The 21,509-nt window shown below is 41.5% G+C and overlaps 1 long non-coding RNA gene, 4 other non-coding genes and 1 pseudogene across 5 annotated transcripts; 4 read left to right on the forward strand and 2 right to left on the reverse strand.

Annotated features, from left to right (window-relative positions):
* The window catches only part of LOC115053697 (NACHT, LRR and PYD domains-containing protein 12-like), a 91,432-nt pseudogene that overhangs the window by 17,642 nt on the left and 52,281 nt on the right, over positions 1 to 21,509 (forward strand).
* Positions 990 to 1,060, forward strand: trnag-gcc (transfer RNA glycine (anticodon GCC)). Its single transcript has one exon. It is a non-coding gene; the product is annotated as a tRNA-Gly (tRNA).
* On the reverse strand, positions 7,786 to 7,856 carry trnag-gcc (transfer RNA glycine (anticodon GCC)). Its single transcript has one exon. It is a non-coding gene; the product is annotated as a tRNA-Gly (tRNA).
* Positions 14,952 to 17,022, reverse strand: LOC115053904 (uncharacterized). Its single transcript, XR_003841545.1, has 3 exons — positions 16,932 to 17,022; positions 16,039 to 16,468; positions 14,952 to 15,366 (listed from the first exon to the last, which is right to left on the reverse strand). It is a non-coding gene; the product is annotated as an uncharacterized LOC115053904 (long non-coding RNA).
* LOC115058116 (U2 spliceosomal RNA) lies at positions 20,212 to 20,402 on the forward strand. The gene has a single exon (XR_003842027.1). It is a non-coding gene; the product is annotated as a U2 spliceosomal RNA (small nuclear RNA).
* On the forward strand, positions 20,438 to 20,509 carry trnad-guc (transfer RNA aspartic acid (anticodon GUC)). Its single transcript has one exon. It is a non-coding gene; the product is annotated as a tRNA-Asp (tRNA).

Genomic DNA, 21,509 nt, shown 5'->3' on the forward strand with positions numbered 1-21,509 from the left:
AATCACTGCCTCAGACTGCATTCAGAAGGAATTGTTGAAGTCATAGAAGCTGAAGAGTTGATGATCAGAGGCTGACAGCTAAAGGAAGCTAGAATGCACACTGCTCTCTGACAGAGTCGGCCTCCCTCCACATTTAGGAGGCTTTTTCACTTCTTACAACAGCTGACAAAGGGCTCATCTGGGATTTGAACCCCGGACCTGTCACACCCTGAGCCAGAATCATCCTGATTGTTCCTGGAATGGTTTGGTTAGTCAGAGTGTGTCTGTGTGTGTTCTTGTCTCTCTGAGTGGTTGGAAATGAAAATGGAGATCGGTAGAAGCAGATGACTCTGAGGATGAATGAATGTTTCGCTGACAACATCAACAACTGTTTACTCACCTCTATGAGGTGACGTCACTGGAGATCAAAGGCATTTCCTGTCCATCGCTCTCCCACGCGACACCAACTCAAACGTCACATTCGCATTAGATTCAGCTGGAGCGGCGCATGCGCACGTGGAAGCTCACACTTGTCTCGCGAACGAATGAAGTGAAACACAAATCAGCTGTTATTAGACAAATAAGTGGCGTTAAATTGAACTAAAACCAAATCTGTTGGTTTGTTCCTCCTTCTACTTATCAAAATGCTTCTTTTCCTGCTTTCGCTCATTTTTGCAATCACAGAAGCTGCGCACCTCGTCCACTGTGTGTGTGTGTGTGTGTGTGTGTGTGCTCTCTCTGCTGGTCTGAGCTCTCAGTTCATTTAAATGCTTTGTTGGATCTGTCTGTCTGTATCATGTCAGAAACTTTGAAACACTCTGAACTTCTTTAAAACACGGTGGATTTACTGATATGAAAGAGTCCAGCAGTCCATGATGGATTATTATAGAAAGATATCAGCTTTAATGTAAATACATTGTTGTATATTAATACAGAAATTAGAATAATCATCTGTGAAAGGCTGCTGATGCCTGGAGATTCATGACATCATGGTAAAAGATGTTAAGTAAGCATTGGTGGTTCAGTGGTAGAATTCTCGCCTGCCACGCGGGAGGCCCGGGTTCGATTCCCGGCCAATGCAGAGTAACTTTTTACCAACATCCAGATGTTAGAAACACAGTGCTGCTTGGAAAATACCCTGATAGACTCCAACACACTGTGACTTTGTGAAACAACCAGTGGAGCCCCCTGGTGGTCAGTAGAAGTGCAGCCCCTCTGAGCTGGTGGCAGACCAAGGCTTCAGTCTGCACACATCTTCCACATGTGATGGCACACACACTGTGTATTGTGGCAACATCCGTCCCCTCAGAGAGAATCTGCTCTTTAACCCTCCTGTCGTTTTCACCCCCCGCCCCTTACTTTAGTGTTCCTGCTCTGTTTGATACGGTGGCCGGTAAGTGCAAAACTAAATTACAAAGTGCCAAACACTTTTACAAGGCGTGAAAATAATCTACATGTTGAGAAACATTTGTATATTTTATTCAACAAAATTACACAAGAAAAACACGTTTACAACGGACAAAACAAACTTACGACAGAGTCTTCCGGAAGGGGAATGTACCAAATGCCGGAAGTGATCCAGAAGAAGATTGACTGTGAGCTCAAAAAGTTTGTATCGGTTTGTGCGGCGGGAAAACTTTGCGGAGTGAAAGTTTATGGCAGCATGGAGTAAATGATGTTTTGGCCGTTTTGTGGAAACAACTTGAGCCAATTTACGCGGTTGTGTTTTCCGTGCGGACGATCTGTAGAATGTTTAACGTTGATGAACGGACCAGACGGAAGGAGCACGCGCACAGGAGACATCTAATAAACAGCCGGAAAATGCTAAACAAGCTAAGTGTAGCATCGCGCTAACTAGCTGAAGCCGCTGTCAGACATGCAGTGAATTAAAGTGCACCGTTTCATGGAGGACAGAAAGTCAAAGTCAAAAGAACTGTGGGCCGAAAGGAAACAGGTCCAGGTACGTGTGTGGATATATCTGTAAAATATGGAAGTAAATATGTGTGTGTGTGAAATGAATGATATCTTTTTGTTATTTTAGCAGATAAACATGGATTGATGGCGCCACATGGAGCTGATTTAAAAGCTCAGAGAGGGAAAACACTCCCATTATATACAGATCCGGAGGTAGCAGCACCTGATCTACTGAAGCAAGCTGTCCAAGAAATGAGAACATTTAACAAGAAGATGGATGAAGGAGCAGACCTTCTTTTGTATCCAGACTGTTCAGAGGTGCTCCATGTGCCTGGGTCAGAAAGCCCATTCAAACTGGCAGAATATAAAAAGGAAATAGGAAAGGCACTTTTTTCATTTGCCTAGAAACACACTTTAGAGGAGGTTTGTGGATCTCTTCATTCCATATTTGTACATATCTATTTACTCTGATGCAGCATAATTAATAATGTGTTGTTTGTTTTTACTACAGAGGTTGTTACATCAGACTATGATTCTGAAATTGTCATCACATCGAGGAGCACAGCTGAATTCAATGCAGCTAACACTGTGGTACGTTCATTTTTACATTTTGTACTTTGTTTTTTTCATTTATTTATTGATAGGATTTGCATTTTGTTTCAGGCATTAAGTCTAAGAACCAAGTCTTGATTATTTGGCATTTACTATTCCAATCAGACACCCTGATAACCTTTCACCATTGATATATACTGTATGTGGTGAGGGAACAATAATGGAAGCTGTTTTAAGTTGCTGACAATTGTGTGCTTTTCTTCTCAGGTTTTTGAACCAAAAAAAACACAGTTCTCCCACACAAACCTGAAGATAAAGGGTAGGTATTAGTTTTTACAAAAGAGGTAATTTGTCTTTAAGTTGTTGATGTGATTGTGATATAATTTATAAGAAAATAATCTCTTATTTATAAATCTTATGGTTCCTCTCTACCTCTAAATGTTACTCAAAGCTCTGTTATACTCTGTATCATAAAGTTCATCAGTTTATCAATTTTATCATGTTTCAGAGATTCATCCACAGCTCAGCCTGGACAGGTATTAAGGCAGATTATGGCAGCCTGATGTTCTTTGCTTTCAGTGTGTTGTTTCAGACATTTTCATTTGTTTTTCAGACAGTAATATCTGACACTGAGGATCTGGATCCACCTGAAATAAGTCCAGTCAGGAGTACTTGCTACGGGTAAGTAAAAAAACAACTGACTCACTTAATTTAATTTTACTTTATTGATTACATGGGAAAGATATTTGCATTTGTAAGATGTTCATCATATTCTGAAATCTGTGACATGCTGGTAAAATTCACAGATGATGCTGCTGTTTTGGAAGAAGGAATTGACACAGGTGGGCCGAGATGAGTTTTTAACTCTACTGATGAAACATCTGAAAGACCGGCCCATTTCTGATGGACCAGAAGGACATCAGTTCTTGGTGTACAATGCAAATGGTATGAACAGGGTTAGATGTAAACAATACTAATGGTTAATGATCATTAACTTTATATATCACATGACATACACTTTGATGCTTGAACTATTTTTCAAAAACGTGTTGTTTCATCTCAGATTGAGACTGTTTCTTCAGTGGATGCTCTGAGAATGCATCATGAGACGCGGCACAATGTTACAGACAGCAGGCTGTCTGAGACGTGTTGCTACTGTTGAAGAAAAGAAAGAAATCCTGTCAGACTCCCTCCGATGGTACATTATTGACCACATCCCATCTGTAATTGACAGGTAAGATCATATTTGTAATGATGTGATTTTTATTTTTTTGTATTTAAGATATTTTAGTTTGAAATGCCTCATCATCCCCCTCTGTGGTTTATTAAGAATGTATATTCTTTAGCTCTGAGTCAGTGTGTCAGAATGTGTGCCTTAGTTTAGTATAATTGCTGTGTGATGTCTGTCTCCCCTTCCTCTGTCTTATGCCAATCAAAAGGTGCTCATGTCATTCCAGTCTTGTTTGTGTGCGTAATTCTTGCAGTCTGTAGAGTAACAATTACCCTGCCAAGTGCAAAGCAAGACACAGAGTTCTTCTTTAAATCAGTAATGTTCAACACACAACCATTTTTACTCATTTCTATATGTTTGGGTGGATAGTCATTTCAGAAAACATTGAAGTTTCTTTAGGTCATTTAAATGTGAAACAATGTTTGTGGTCACTTTTTAGATTCAAAGATGGTCTTTCAGCTCTTCAGTTTCTGACTGCACTGCAGCAACAGCCTACTTTGCTGGCCCCTGTCCTGTGCCACTCTGAAAAGCCACTCACTGGTCTGGAACTTGAGACTCTTCAAACCTGACCTCAGTCCATCAGGAAGTAACAGGAGACTTAAAGAAAGTCAAACTTTGGGCTACTGGGCGGACTGTGTCTTTGATTGTGAAGGTTTGTAAATCACAATTTTTTTTTTTTTATGATTTGTTGAGAAAATACGTTGCCAAGATGTAACGGAAGGTTTTTCTTTGCAGAGGGTCAGGCTGCTGTGTCTCTGGAGGATGTTTTGATGTTTGCAGCTGGGCTGACTTCACCTCCCCCGTCCGGATTGGAACCATCGCCAAGAATAGAGTTCCTGGATGACTCTCCATTCCCAGTTCCCAATACATGTTCAAACACATTGAAATTAGCACTCCTAGATTCACACACAGTGTTTAAGTCACACATGGACTTGTAACTGTAACTTATAACTGTGTAACTGGATCACCCCTCGAGACCAGACTCCAAAAAGGTGGTTTGTTCTTTGTTGTTAAATGTGTTTTTATAATGTAAAGAGATGTGAGCATGTTTTTTTTCTCAGTTAAGATTTTCACTGTTAAGTTTTACACAAAAAAAATTATTTCAAGAAGTTCTGTTTTCCATACTTCAAAAATATAATAATTACTTTGCTATAATTTTTATCAATTGATTTCAAACTCAGACAAATGAAGCTGTGACACTTGGTGTTCAGACAGACTGCAGTGTTCCACCACTCCAAATCAGATTCCTTAGCTTGTCATTCACTTTTCCTTGTGATGTTTCCAAATGATTCTGGTACCTGTTCATCTGAAGAAATTAAACAATGGGAATGCAAATGTTATGTTTACAAACAACAAATAAACTATTTTAAAACTGAAAAATTGCATGTTTTTCAGTCACAGTAATATTTGATTCAATTCAGTGCTACTTGTCTAATACCAAATCACAGCACAGTCATCTCACTACTCTTGACATGAATATTCAAAAGAGAGAAAAAAAAAGAAAAAGACAAACCCCAATGAACAAGCACTTGATAATGTGTGAAGGGAAAATTCCCTTTGTCACTGACTCACAGCTGAGCAGTTTCTTTCAGCTTCATGTACAGTTCTGTTGCAGACTCCCAGTTCTCTGGCTTCTGTAGTTGTTTGTGCTCCATAACAAAGTCAAAGTCCTCCTGCATGTTTGAGTCCCCACATGGAGCTATTGACAGGCTCGCCTCTGGAACAGCATCCAAATCAGCTGGTTCAATCTCAAATCCAGTCTGTGGAGCCAAATCTGTGTTAGATACAATAAATAGCATTTATATTATTTATTTACATTTAAGCAATAAATAAATAAAACAAACATGGAATATCAATCCATCACCAACATTACCTGTGTGGTCAGCAGTACAGTTCATTGGACATGACGCTGTTCTGGAAGTGTGAATCCTGTGACTGTTCCACAGTCTCACACACTCATCCAACATCACCATAGCAACATCTCAGAAGGCACTGATGCTCATGGCTCCCGTTGAAGTATCCAGCAAACAACTCCATCCAGAACTGAGACCTGTAGAAATGGATAGAATCGGAAGTAAATGTATATTATTAGTAGAAGTGGAACTCCATCAAAAAATATTAAAGGCTTTGAAATGAACGCGTTAAAGTCCCAGCCTCAATTATCATATATGTTTAGAGGAGTTCATCTGAGATAGAACATAAAGATAAAAATCAAATGAAAGGTCAGTCATAATAAAATGACTTCATGAAGGCCACTTACCTTCCCCTTCTAAATATGGCCCACCAGGATTCAACACGCTGCTTATTCGTGGATGAGCCATACATGTGGCTGGACGGCCCAGAGCAGCAGTCATCATGATGGAGGCGTAGGGGAGACTGAATGGCAGCCATAATGCCATTCTCCGTGCCACAATCAGTCCTCAGTCTCATGAGAGGAGATTCTCAGCGATCACTGTTGGCTTCTTGTTATTTGTCGGTCCACATTGGAGCCACAGCACTTTAGGTGAAAAAATCCATCCATGCGTCCTGAGAGAGCCAGTTTATCAGAACCATCTGCATGCCACATACAGTTCGCTCCCATTGAGTAGCAGCTTCTTCTTAGAAACCTTCTGCGTGCTCTCTCATTCATCACATCATCTCTCTTCACTCGAAGATTGGACTTTTGTCTGAGTACCTGCCACATCGTCCGATAGCCAAACAGTTGTCCAGGTCCACGAAGTTCCAACCTGATGGCGTTTGGAGAGGAATCATCCTTTTAAGAGTCCGCAGGCTGATGTTTGCACCGTGTAAACTTCACATCATGCTTCAGTAGATCAGGTGCTGCTACCTCCGGATCTGTATATAATGGGAGTGTTTTCCCTCTCTGAGCTTTTAAATCAGCTCCATGTGGCGCCATCAATCCATGTTTATCTGCTAAAGTAACAAAAAGATATCATTCATTTCACACACACACATATATTTACTTCCATATTTTACAGATATATCCACACACGTACCTGGACCTGTTTCCTTTCGGCCCACAGTTCTTTTGACTTTGACTTTCTGTCCTCCATGAATTGTTTATATGATGTTCATGGTTGTTCTGCTGGAATGAACGGAGTTCCGCATCAAAACAGAAAGTTAGCAGCAGCTAAAACAATCAGCAACAATTGTGCATTTAGCATAAATATACGCCTAAAATAAAAAAAAATAAATAAAAACTAGCTACGCATACTCACTAAACGCGTTGCTATTCCGTGAAGACAACGATTGGCTGCAAAATGAAACGGTGCACTTTAATTCACTGCATGTCTGACAGCGGCTTCAGCTAGTTAGCGCGATGCTACACTTAGCTTGTTTAGCATTTTCCGGCTGTTTATTAGATGTCTCCTGTGCGCGTGCTCCTTCCGTCTGGTCCGTTCATCAACGTTAAACATTCTACAGATCGTCCGCACGGAAAACACAACCGCGTAAATTGGCTCAAGTTGTTTCCACAAAACGGCCAAAACATCATTTACTCCATGCTGCCACAAACTTTCACTCTGCAAAGTTTTCCCGCCACACAAACCGATACAAACTTTTTGAGCTCACAGTCAATCTTCTTCTGGATCACTTCCGGCATTTGGTACATTCCCCTTCCGGGAGATTCTGTCGTTTGGAAATTTGGTTCGCAACTTGTAAATTTGTTTTCTAAAATGTAATGTTTGTTTTTTCCGTGGTAAAAGTGTTTTTCTTATGTATTTTTGTTGAATAAAACGTAAAAATGTTTCCCAACATGTAAAAGTGTTTGGCACTTTGTAATTTTATTTTGCACTTACCGGCCACCGTATCAAACAGAGCAGGAACACTAAAGTAAGGGGCGGGGGGTGAAAACGACAGGAGGGTTAAAGAGCAGATTCTCTCTGAGGGGACGGATGTTGCCACAATACACAGTGTGTGTGCCATCACATGTGGAAGATGTGTGCAGACTGAAGCCTTGGTCTGCCACCAGCTCAGAGGGGCTGCACTTCTACTGACCACCAGGGGGCTCCACTGGTTGTTTCACAAAGTCACAGTGTGTTGGAGTCTATCAGGGTATTTTCCAAGCAGCACTGTGTTTCTAACATCTGGATGTTGGTAAAAAGTTACTCTGCATTGGCCGGGAATCGAACCCGGGCCTCCCGCGTGGCAGGCGAGAATTCTACCACTGAACCACCAATGCTTATTTAACTATCGATACCATTACGTCATTAATCTCCAGGCGTCAGCAGACCTGTTTTCTATAATAATCCATCATGGACTGCTGGACTCTTTCATATCAGTAAATCCACCGTGTTTTAAAGAAGTTCAGAGTGTTTCAGAGTTTCTGACATGATACAGACAGACAGATCCAACAAAGCATTTAAATGAACTGAGAGCTCAGACCAGCAGAGAGAGCACACACACACACACACACAAATACACTTCGTCCACTGTCGAGGTGCGCGATCCCAACGATGAGCGAAAGCAGGAAAATAAGCATTTTAATAAGTAGACGGCAAACGGACATCTGAGTTTGTGGGAGGAACAAACCAGCAGATTTGGTTTTAGTTCAATTTAACGCCATTTATTTGTCTAATAACAGCTGATTTGTGTTTCACTTCTTTCGTTCGCGAGACAAGCGTGAGCATCTTTGTGCGCATGCGCCATTCCGTCTGACTCTGACACTTCCGTCTTTGATCTCCAGTGACGTCACACAGTTTCATGGAGGTAAGCAGTTGTTGATGTTGCCAGTGAAACATTCATTCATCCTCAGAGTCATCTGCTTCTACCGATCTCCATTTTCATTTCCAACCACTCAGAGAGACAAGAACACACACAGACACACTCTGACTAACCAAACCATTCCAGGAACAATCAGGATGATTCTGGCTCAGGGTGTGACAGGTCCGGGGTTCAAATCCCAGATGAGCCCTTTGTCAGCTGTTGTAAGAAGGTGAACATGAGCTTGATATGAGAACACAGCAGTGTGCATCATGGTGCTCATGTTCATATAGAAAGAAGGAGGAAAAGCAGCAGCTCTGGTTTGCTGTTTCACTCCCTTTCCCTCCCGGCTATGAGCTGTCACTCACCCACAGCACATACTGTAGACTGGTTCACAGTCAGACTCATGATTCATGACTCATTGGTTCAGAGTGGAACTCATGAGTCCCAGTTCAGCAGCAGCACATTCACACACTGAGCTGAGAGTCTGCTGCACGACTCCGCTAGGACATTATTGGACTGTATTATATCAGTCAATCATTCAATTAACCAACCAACGAATCAATCACAGCTTTAAACTTTTATTTATACAGCCCCTTTCAAAAAAAAAAAAAAAAAAAGTTCCACAAAGGGCTTTAAACATAAGAATAATCAGGATGAGTTCCCCCACACAGGCCACATCTCTCTCTCTCACACACACGTTATGTTTTTCTACCAAATATAATTTAGTACACTGAATAAAAATTGTCCTTTCAGAAGAGAAACTGTTGCCATGTCCTCTGTTGAGTTCAGCCCTTTCAGCATCCTGTTATTTATTGAAATGTTTTTTTTGCCAAATGAGGATAAAAATAAATATTGTTCAAGATAAAAAAAAACATTAAAGAAAAATACAATATTTTTATGAAGTGAAGAAAGGGCCAATTTAAAAGCTTAATCAGTGCCGAACGACAGTCAACATGTTTCACAAGAAAATATTTTATAATTTATACAAAAATGCTTGTTCCCAAAGCAGTCCAAAAGTTACTGAAGAAGCTGAACCTAAACCCCAGGTGGAGTTTGGAGGAGCTGGCTGAGAGGAGAGGAGGACTTGAGGAGTCTCTGGGATCATGGTGGACTGGACTCTGTTCTCAGACCAGTTCTGATTCCTCTGTCAGTCTCTGCTGGATGAAGCTCTCCTCTCCACCTCCCAGGAACATGGTCCAGAGTCTGGACAAGCTGCTGCTGCAACATCTGGATCATCAGGAAGCAGCTGATCCTCCATCAGCAGACACCTTCCTCTTCACCACCAGCAGCTATGAAGAGAAGAAGAGAGCAGATCCATCAGTGTTTCCTGACTCTGTCCATCAGCTGTCAGTCAGTGATGCAGATCCAGCATAAAGACCTGCAGGGACTTCAGTCCTGTTCAGTCCAGATGTGCAGCAGCTGCTTCCTCTCAGCTCATGTTAACGTGTTGGAGTGAACACACTGAGCTGGAAACTCACAGACCACAAGTCTGCTGACTCAGCACATTTCTCTGAGTCCACAGTGGAGATAAAGAGCTGAGTCATGAAGGTTCATCACTTTACTGATGATTTACCAAAGGTTAATTTAAACAGAGAGACAGGTAGGCAGGCAGACAGACAGACAGACAGACAGACAGGATTCTGGTCTGCAGAAAGACCACATGCTGACAGTGTGATGAAAGAAGATCAGTGATGTGCAGCTTTCAGTCAGACTGATCTCAGAGCTGTGACAGATGAACCTGATCAGAGAACAAACAGTCTCAGCTCAGATCTGACAGTTTGATGGACGAGGACCAGAATCTGAACATCTCTGAGTTCTTCAGCTGGAATCTGCTTCATTTGATGGTCACATGATCACAACAGTCCTCTGACTGATCTGATTGGCTGACTGTTTTCTCTCTGTCTTTCTTTCTAATTCTGAAATCTGTTTCTGTTCTCCTCTCACAGCTTCACTGAGGAGTTTGAAGGTTCACAGGAGTTTTGCTCTGATACTGGATTTAAACAATATTACTCAAAGGAACATGAACTGAGTCCAACTCTACTGACCTCAGAGTCTCCAGTCTGAAGTCTGGACTCTTCACAAGACCAGAAAGATCCTTCAGATCTGAATCCTTCAGGTCGTTCTGATTCAGGTCCAGTTTTCTAAGATGGGAGGGGTTGGACTTCAGAGCTGAGACCAGAGAAGAACAGCTGATCTCTGACAAACTGCAGCGCTCCAACCTGAGTAAAGAATAAAAGATGTGACTTTAGGAGACAAAGTTCCTGCTTGAAAGTGTTCAATGTTTCATCATCTGTTCAGAGCTGAAGGTTTAGAAAGTAGAAGTTTAGAAAATGAAAGAACACCTGAAAGAACCTGAACTGACTCAGACTGTCAACATTATTAATAAAAACTGTGCACAATTAAAATGTAACTTTCAAATGATTGAAAATCTGTTGTAAAAATTGACTTTGAACTATTTAACAGGTCTGCAGGTCAGAGTCATCACAACTGTAACATTATATTAATCTGAGAGCAGAAATAAAACATCAGTCTGACCTCAGAGTCTCCAGTCTACAGTGAGGACTCTTCAGAAAACCACAAAGATCCTTCAGTCCTGAATCCTGCAGGTCGTTTTGACTCAGGTCCAGTTCTCTGAGATGGGAGGGGTTGGACTTCAGAGCTGAGACCAGAGAAGAACAGCTGATCTTTGACAACCTGCAGTTCTCCAACCTGAGTAAAGAATAAAATATGTGACTTTAGGAGAAAAAGTTCCTGCTTGAAAGTGTTCAATGTTTCATCATCTGTTCAGAGCTTAAGGTTTAGAAAGTAGAAGTTTAAAAATTTAAATTCAAACCGCTGAACCAACAGGAAGCAGCTTCACCACAGTCAAATACAAACAGTGAGAAGATTTAATGAGAAAATTAAATATTTGAAAAACCTGAAATGACTCAAACCTTGGTTGGATATGGGTTGCAACATCAGACATTAGATAAGTAATTATGTAGTGCTGGTGAGCAACCATCATCCAACATTTAGTCAGTGTTACTTTACAATAATTAGACGTCGAGCCAACGTTAGGTTTTTAACATAAACCCAATTTTTAAATCTATATCATAATCCAATTATAATCAAATGTTGGGAGACAACGTTGTTCCAACGTCCCACTAACTTCAGGTTGTTTGCTGTCGCTGGCAACGATAAGCCAATCAGAGAATAGTAAACGCAGTATGCTTACCTCCACCACTTTTTGTAATAACGGTACATACTGCGCCTCGCTTTATATGTTTTATCATGTGCCTTATGTATGAAAATAGACCTGTTAATTGATATTGCTCCTCATAATGCAGTGCACCTTATGGTCCGCAAAATACGGTAATTTTCAAATGATTAAAATGCAGTTTTATTGCAGGATTTTCCCTCAAATATAAACCTGTCTGCAGGTCAGAGTCACCACAACTGTAACATCATATTAATCTGAGAGCAGAAATAAAACATAAGTCTGACCTCAGAGTCTCCAGTCTACAGTGAGGACTCTTCAGAAAACCACACAGATCCTTCAGTCCTGAATCCTTCAGGTAGTTCACACTCAGGTCCAGTTCTGTGAGATGGGAGGGGTTGGACTTCAGAGCTGAGACCAGAGAAGAACAGCTGATCTCTGACAAACTGCAGTTCTTCAACCTGAGTAAAGAATAAAAGATGAAGATCAAATCATTGATATAAATAAATCAGAAATGTCCTCAATGATCTTTGTGTTATTGAGTCACCATCATGTCTAAACACACATCATCCAAACAACAGCACAACATTCAAACTACAGCAGGTCCAGTCAGTGAACTGACCTCAGAGTCTCCAGTCCACAGTTTGGACTCTCCAGTCCAGCACACACCAGCTTCAGTCCTGAATCCTCTATGTGGTTCTGACTCAGGTCCAGGTCTCTCAGATGGGAGGGGTTGGACTTTAGAGCTGAAGCCACAACATTGCACTCAGTCTTTGAGAGTCCACAACCAACAAGTCTGTGATGACACATATTACACAATATGTCACTGTGACAGAGGAAACTACATATTCGTCTGGAGGGTTTGAGGACTAAAGACTCAGACTTCTCTTCTGATTCAGATTTTGTCTTCTCACTGAATTTTTTCACTCTGACATGGAACTTTTGTTCTCATCTCTCTCACATTGAGTTTTTATCCAATTTTCAGGTGAAGACATAAAATGTGTCCTCAGTCTGTCAGGGACCTCATCCAGGTTTGTCTCCTCTGAGGGACCATGAGGCCATGCTGACTTGAAAACATTTGGCTCTCTATGGTTTTGATTTTCACTGAGTTGAGCTCAGTGAACAGTGAAGCTGGTGAAGATGATCAGTCACTGATACCTGCTGATGTCCTCAGTCTTTAGGATTTCCACTAGAAACACAACTAAGTGAATATTTATCTCTGGCAGCATTTGAATCATCTGAAAACAAACAGCTGACAGTGAAAAACCATCTGAATCAGATTGGATTTAAACACATCAGAAGGATTGATGAGAATGAGAGTGGACTCACCGAGCCTTCCTGCAGTTCATCACAGCTGGGATCAGTCTCCGTCGTCCCTCCTCTGATGTGTTGTACTTCTTCAGGTCTAACTCATCCAGAACGTTCTCTGACATCTGTAGCATGTATGCCAGACCTGAGCAGTGGATCAGGGAGAGTTTCTTCTCTGATCTGGTCTCTGACTTCAGGAACTCCTGGATCTCCTGATGAACTGAGTGATCGTTCAGCTCCATCAGACAGTGGAAGATGTTGATGCTTCTGTCAGGAGAGATAAAATAACTGTTCATCTTCTTCAGGTTGTTGATGGCTCTCTGGATGGTCTCTGGTTTGGTTTCTGTCTGACCCAGCAGACCTCCTAAGAGTCTCTGGTTGGACTGCAGAGAGAGACCATGAAGGAAGCGGACAAACAGGTCCAGGTGACCATTTTCACTTTCAAAGGATTTCTCCAGGACTGTGATCAGGAAGTCCTCCAGGGCTGAATCTTGCTGTTTTTTTCCCAGAAAGCCCTTCAGGACCTCCTTGTTCCTGTTGGTGTGACAGTGGAACATGTAGACTGCAGCCAGAAACTCCTGAACACTCAGATGAACAAAGCAGTAGACTGTTTTCTGGAAGATCACACTCTCTGTTTTGAAGATCTCAGTACAGAGTCCTGAGTACACCGAGGCCTCTGTGACATCAAGGCCACACTGCTCCAGGTCTTCTTGGTAGAACATGATGTTCCCTTTCTCCAGATGTTCAAACGCCAGCCTCCCCAGCTTCAGAAGAACTTCCCTGTCAGCCTCCATCAGCTCCTGTGGACTTGTCTCATGTCCCTCATGGTACTTGATCCTCTTCCTCCTGGTCTGGACCAGCAGGAAGTGTGAGTACAGGTCAGTCATGGTCTGGGGCAGCTCTCCTTGCTGGTCTGTAGTCAACATGTGCTCCAGAACTGTAGCGATGATCCAGCAGAAAACTGGGACTTGACACATGATGTGAAGGCTCTTGGACTTCTTGATGTGTGAGATGATTCTGTTGGACAGCTCTTCATCCCTGGACCTCCTCCTGAAGTACTCCTCCTGCTGGGCGTCAGTGAAGCCTCGGACTTCTGTTAGCCTGTCAACACATGAAGGAGGGATCTGACTGGCTGCTGCAGGTCTGGAAGTGATCCAGACCAGAGCCGAGGGAAGCAGATTCCCCTGGATGAGGTTTGTCAGCAGCAGGTGGACCGATGACTCCTGTGTGACGTCAGACACGACCTCCCTGTTGGTGAAGTCCAGTGAAAGTCTGCTTTCATCCAGGCCGTCCAGGATGAACAGAACTTTACAGGCAGCCAGCTGCTCTGCTGTGACCTTCTGTAATGTTGGATGGAAAACATGAAGCAGCCTGAGAAGACTGTACTGCTGATCTCTGATCAGGTTCAGCTCCCTGAACGAAAGCAGAACCAGCAGACTGACATCCTGGTTCTCCAAGCCCTCTGCCCAGTCCAGACTGAACTTCTGCACAGAGAAAGTTTTTCCAACTCCAGCGACGCCGTTGGTCAGAACCAGTCTGATGGGCCTCTGCTGGTCAGGTGAGACTCTAAAGATGTGGTGACATTTGATTGCAGCATCATGGAGGCTCTTCTTCTTTGAAGTTGTCTCCAGCTGCCTCACATCATGTTGGGTATTAACCTCTTCACTCTGTCCCTCTGTGATGTAGAGCTCAGTGTAGATCCTGTTGAGGAGGGTTCCACTTCCTGTTCCTGTTCCTTCAGTCACATGTTGACATCTGGTCCTCAGACTGATCTTATGTTGATCTAAAACCTCCTGTAGAACAAGATCTGCTGACAGAGAGGAGACAACGTCAGACTGCAGACAGAGAGTCTGAGGATCTGATGAAAAAGTCAGAAGTTCAGTCTCACTCTGTTCAGGGCTGGTCTTTAGACCTGGTCTGGTTCTGGATCTTTGTCCACACTGGGGACAGGAGGAGTCTCCTGAAGAAGCAGACTGGTCCCAGTGTGAGGTGCAGCACTGTCTGCAGACCCAGTGTCCACAGCTGGTAGAGACTGGATCCTTCAGGACGTCCTGACACAGAGCACAGTGGGACGGCTGCTCCTCTTCAGAGACATGTCTTTTTCTCTTCCTGTCTCTGTGAAAACATTTCTTTATAACTGACATGATCTGACTAATATAATAAAATGTTTGGGTAGGAAAAAACATCAGTAGTTTCTGGTTATAAAACCAGAAGATCCATCTCAGTGTCTTCCTGAATCTGCACTGATGATTCAGGATCATTTATATTAATCTATGAACAGATTTTTATTCTCATCTTCACAGTCTCTTACTTTGTGTCTGAGGGTCCAGGTTCATTACTGAAGTTTGGAAAAAACTCTTTGGACCGGTCAGACTTCAGAGACAGACAGCTTGATCCTGGAGACTCTGGTCTGGCCTCCTCTTCCTCATCACAGTCCATCACCTTCAGGACGGAGTCAGTCTGAGAGGAAAACACTTTCTGACTGAAGAAAGACAAAGAAACAGGACAAACTGTTTGTTCCAAAGCTACACACCCAAAAACACACAAATCCAAACACACAGTCCATCTTCTGGACGGAGTCAGTCTAAGAGGGAAACTGACAGAAGACCAGAATCTCTGTCACACACCAACACACACAGAAAAATAAAGTCCCGGTCAGGTTTGTTGGTTTCATTATAGGTTTCATGTGTATTATCCAGCTCATCATCACATTGAGTCAAACTGTTGAGGGGGAGAACAGGAAGTACCTCACTTCACTGTGTCCCCTCATTTTGTCTCGTTGTTTTTTGGGGGAACAGAGCTTCAATCAGACTCTTCCTCCTCCACAGTGGACAGAACATGCAACTGAGAGATGGGCAACATTTCTAATACATGTATTTTAAATACAAAACACTATTTTGTAATTAGTATTTTATGATGATTAAAAAAAATTATAAATAAAAAAAAAATCTGCAAAGGAATTTAGTTGAAAAGTCCAAAACGAATAATAAAAATTTGCTCCACATGCTGGTTGAGTTCCCGACTAAAACAAACTAACAAAATAGCAGCAAAAAAAACAAAAAAAAAAGTAAGTGACAGTGAGAGTGAATAATGATGGAGCAGTGATCTGAGTGCTGAGCTCTGACAGATGGACAGTTAGAGATCCTCATCTCACCTCTGAGCTTTGGTCTGACTCTCATGTTCCCCACACAGAGTGGTTTTAGAGGGAGGGGCTCCCTCCTCTCTGTCCTCACACTGATTCATAGCTGAGCCTCTACCTGCTGGAAAAGTTACACAATCATCAACAAAAACAATGTCACTTTGAGCTCAACCGACAGATGGAGCAATCAGAAATATGGATTTCTTTATTATTTCAAAATTTCCTTACCATTTATGTACATTGGTTTATTATCATGAGTCTGAGGACAATATCATGTGATAAAGAGGAAAATGAGGAAATTAATACCACAAATAAAAGTCCAGGGGCTCCAGTCACTTAACTATTTGTTCTTTTTGTTTTTGCTACATCAACATTAAACTGACATCACTTCCCTCTTTACTGTCTTCAGTTTAGAAAACTGCACTTCCCTGTTTTTGTGGTTTCACTGTAAAAAAAAAAAAAAAAAAAATCAGCAGAACTGAGACAATGTTTTCAGGAGACACAGACCTTGATTATTAAATGGAATAAATCGGTGTCTTCATGGATGAAGGTGATAAAGAATAAAAATTATTTCCCTGAAAAATGACTCGGTTTGTCTTTGATCTGAAACCATGTGTGAACATTTCACATTAAATCAATCACAGTGTGGATAAAAACCATCAAACTGCTTTTGTTGGACAAAACTGGTCACATAAAACTGCTGCCTTTATTTCTCATTCTTTCTGTTTGTATTGGAGGAAAAAAGAACCAGGAAACTAAGTCAAACAGAGTTCAGAGGCTTCTCAGCTAGTCGACCAGGTCTGAGGAAACTTTCAACAATAAACTTGGTTACAACCAATCTGCTGCCAAAAGTAACATGAAAATCAAAGATAAAAGTGACCTTGTTCAAAACATTTATAGATTCTCACCTGTTGAACTCCCTTCAGGTCCATTTACACACACAGATTTGTGTACTCAGGAAAAGTGTTGCTGCTTGTTCTTTCTCATCAGTCTTGTCCCGTGTTTGATGTGAGGAAAAGTCACTTCCTCAACACTGAACCAGTTTTCTTCCTCAAAATAGAATTTCTACATTCTATCCAATAGATAGAGAGAACTGAGTTCTTGGTCATCTTCAAACAGGCAGTTTGGATCAGAGATCATTGTTTTCTTCCTTTCTAGAGAATCACACTGAAAATGTGATGGAGCTCAACTTCACATTTAACCATTTGTTCAAATCTACATCAAGATAAATAGGCAAATACCTTTTCTTTGCTATACTAAAGACTGAGGAGGAAGCAGAATAACAAGTCCAGGTGTCCATATGGACCATGTGAGGCCTTGTCAGATACACTCTTTTAAAATGCAATTCCATGTTCCATGTTTTCTGCTGCTTCTATCACTCTTATGTCTGCAACTGAGCACTGTATTTATTTGTATAACTCATTTAAACTAACGATACAAACCATTTGTTGCATTAACGAGTTTACACAGCATTTGTGTACCTGATAAACTGCTCCTATTAGTTGTTTAACACAGTGATTCTCAACCAGGGGTCCGCAGACCCCTAGTGGTCTGTGGTGTGATTGCAAGGGGTCCGTGAAAAGGGGTCTCTTAAAAAAGATCCTATGACATTTATTGTTAATGTTAATCCTTGAGGCTGTTGATACAAAGTTAACAGTATCTGCATCCCTTTCAAGTTATGAGGGCATGAGACTTAATTATAGACTTAATGATATATGATAATTATATGATATTCATTGAGGTTTCACACTTTATGTTTTTGTTCTTGAAGAGTGCATAAAAATATGTTTTATGACATTCATATTTATGAAAGCTACTGTATAATATATATTCTTTTACAATATCTGGAAGATAAAGTTCAGGAGATGCTGCATAAATGTTTTCCTACATATTTTTGGAAATGGCAAACTTTGTAGCATACTTTGTTACATTATGCCAAGAAGCTGAATAAGTATGATTTTTTTTGTTCTGGAAGTTGCTATAGAAAGCTCATATTTGCCTCAAAGAGTGAATACATGCTATTTAAAATGCAGTTTCTCCTGTTTCTATCAAATTGGGTCCTCAGGGTCGATCTAAAACATGCAGGGGGTCCAGGACCCCAGAAAGGTTGAGAACCACTGGTTTAACATATCAGCTACTGAACATAGTATTTAGCTGCAACATGTATTTAACTGTTTATAATGGCTGCTTCCTGTTTACAAACCTCTGAACTTATTATTTATTCACATGATAACGATAAAAGTACAAAGTAAGGGAACTAGCATTACCCGCTACAGCGGGCACGACATGCTGTATTAGCAGCTGAGGCTAGCAGTAGTTAGCTGCCTTATTTACGGACGTTAACTACATTGTAAACACACACCACAACTTAAGAAATAAACTTAATATAACTGTATGAGGCGCTTTTGCACTTTGCTCACCTGTAGAACAGAAACAGAGACGGTCTTGGGTGAGTTTCGGCCTTCTGTGCTGCTTCCTGCTACAACAGGACTCCAGCGGCCGTCCGCCTCATTACAAAGCCGAGACTGACACCTTCTGACGCAAATGGGTGCTGATCTACAGTCACCTCAGGTGAAGGTGAGTGTTTTATCAGGGACACAGAGCGTTTTAAACTATATTCATGAGAAAAAACAATGCTGAGGGGGGGCAAATTAATTGGAAGAACTAATTAGAAATAATTCTGGACATAATCTGAACGAATAAAACGTCCAGGGTGCCGCACTGTTCTTACACACTGGATATTCCTTCACTGTCCCATCATGAGATTTGACTTTGGCTGGAAAATGTCAGGAGTTTTTCAGCAGCACTGATTTACAGGAAAACATGGAGAATGTCATTTATCACTTTCTCCAGTAATGTGTACAGTTTTCACTGTGCTGCTCCTGAATCAGTGATGCTGTTGAATGTGTGTCGTCCCGCCCGGATGAAAGTAACACAATCAAATTGTGAACTGAAATTGGTTACATTTTTGTATTTTTTTTTTTTCAAACATTGGACAACTTCCTCGCTAATTCACAATTACAAATATAAAATGCACTTCAATCATTTTATATGCTTCAAAAATGTCAAAAGTATAAGCTTTAATGTGAATCATCTTGCTTTTATATGATTACAATTTTGCAATGATTTGCACATAAACCAGGGTTAGGGGTCGGAACCAGCCTTCTTTGTGTTGTTCTCTTTATACTCTTGTCTGTCATGACAATACAGAATCGTTGTGTTTTGATAAACTGTTAACTCGCAGAGTGCGGCTGCATTACTCTCGTCCAGACTGGGACTTCCAACATTTACGCCAGGTTTTCTCCGAAACCATAAAACTGAGTTAAAAACTAAATTGCCTATAATATCATTATAAATATGACACGGGAAATGATAATCACAATGTTTAAACCGACAAATTTACTTTTAGGTCTCGGCAATAATTTAGTGGAAGTGTGACGTAGTCACCAGATTTTCTCTGGTCTGGGGAGTATTGCTTGCTGAAAGTGGTGACGTCATTTAGTGCGTCTGCATTCTTCCGATTCTGAGTAAATCGCCGTGTTACATTTGTCCTGTGTTACTTTGTACCGGCTCTCCCCAACGTGTTACTGCCATGTTAAAGCTGAAATAAGTTCATTGACGCTTTAAAATCATCGCGGTACTGATGATAATCCCGTTAGCCGGTCTATGACGTTTTCATTGTATGTTAGCATTAAGCTAACGTTTTTAAAGTACTTTTAATGCTATTGTGAATATATGAGTGTTCAGTGATTTGTGGTTTTATTCTGTGGATGACAAAGTTACTCTTTCATTTTATTATTCTCTCTTTCGGTGGAAAAAAGCCGAGTCCAGTCGAGGAGAGCCGAATCTTCAGAGAATCCGTGCAGACAGGGGGGTTATTTTGATGGACACACCATGAGGCCAATCACATGAGAGGACAAACTGATGTTTTCACAATAATATTCAGCTGGTACATTGACATAGATATGAAGTTTTACAGGTGACCAAGAAGAGACGTTTTCTTTGCTCTACAACGTAACTTTGTGAAAATAACATGTCTGTGGTTGTTTTCTGATCCCTCCTTCGTTTCTTCATGTCTTCTGTTTGTGTCTCTCTCTCGGAGTGATGTTGTTACTGAAGCCGACTCTGACCCCTCACTGAGCGGGTCGGTGCGGAGAAACACTCCGTTACCTCCGACAGCTGAGCGGTATCGCTTCTCGGCCTTTTGGCTAAGATCAAGTGTAGTATCTGTTCTTATCAGTTTAATATCTGATACGTCCCCTACCCGGGGACCATATATTAAATAGATTTTTGGAACAGGGAGATGGAATAGGGGCCTGCTCCGTCCACTCCACGCATCGACCTGGTATTGCAGTATCTCCAGGAACGGTTTGGTTGTCATGTTTACATCACACACTAAAAGTCTCTTCGCAGCTCCTCGTTAGTATAGTGGACAGTATCTCCGCCTGTCACGCGGAAGACCGGGGTTCGATTCCCCGACGGGGAGAGCAAGTGTGTTTTTCTATAATATGTTATTAACCAGAGTGACAGAAGTAAACAAAATGGCCACACTGCCACAGGACTCCGTTGCAGCTCTCTTCCGGTCAGCTCAGTAGGCTGACATGAACCACGTGACCACCCCGCAGTGAGATCAGGGAGTGTCGGGACTCTTCTCTCTCTGGGACACTGGATCTGTCTGTCTGTATCATGTCAGAAACTCTGAAACACTCTGAACTTCTTTAAAACACGGTGGATTTACTGATATGAACGTGTCCAGCAGTCCATGATGGATTATTATAGAAAGATATCAACTTTAATTCAAATACATTGTTGAATATAAACACAGAAATTAAAATAATCATCTGCAGCTTTTTTCTCATGTTAAAATGAATGAAGTCAGATCACAGACTGTTGTGTTGTTGATGTCTGGTCCTCTGCTCCAGGTGGAGAGTCCTTCAGTTTGTGGAGGATTTCAGTGTGTATACAGATACAAATGCAAATAAAGATAAGTATATGCACCACAAAGGGCCGCTGATGTAATACAGAAATTGTCAATTAAAACGAGGTATTGATTTAATCATTTTACTCCTGGAGATACTTTCACAGCTACCAAAGTTGTGAGAACAAACTAGCAGACAATTGGTCACCTGCCAAAATAAAAATGTATATAATCACACTGTGCACATGCAAATAAAGATCAGTATATGCATCACGGTACCACTTTGGGTTCGTTTAGAGAACATGTGCTGATGGCTGGGGACTTAACTCAAATGGTAGAGCGCTCGCTTAGCATGTGAGAGGGAGTGGGATCGATGCCCACATTCTCCACAAGACTTTAGCTCTTTGTTGGAGATACAGCAACAAGTGAACTAAACAGCAGGTCCCTGGGTGGGCTTTGGAGTAGCAGCTGTCACTCAGGCAGCAGCTACTCTTCCTGAGATCCAAATGCAAAGCTGCAGTCAAACAGGAAAGGATTGAAACAGGGGCCTTTAAATCTTTAATGTAAC

The sequence above is a fragment of the Echeneis naucrates genome, chromosome 2, assembly GCF_900963305.1.
Source record: "Echeneis naucrates chromosome 2, fEcheNa1.1, whole genome shotgun sequence".
Lineage (NCBI taxonomy): Eukaryota > Metazoa > Chordata > Actinopteri > Carangiformes > Echeneidae > Echeneis > Echeneis naucrates.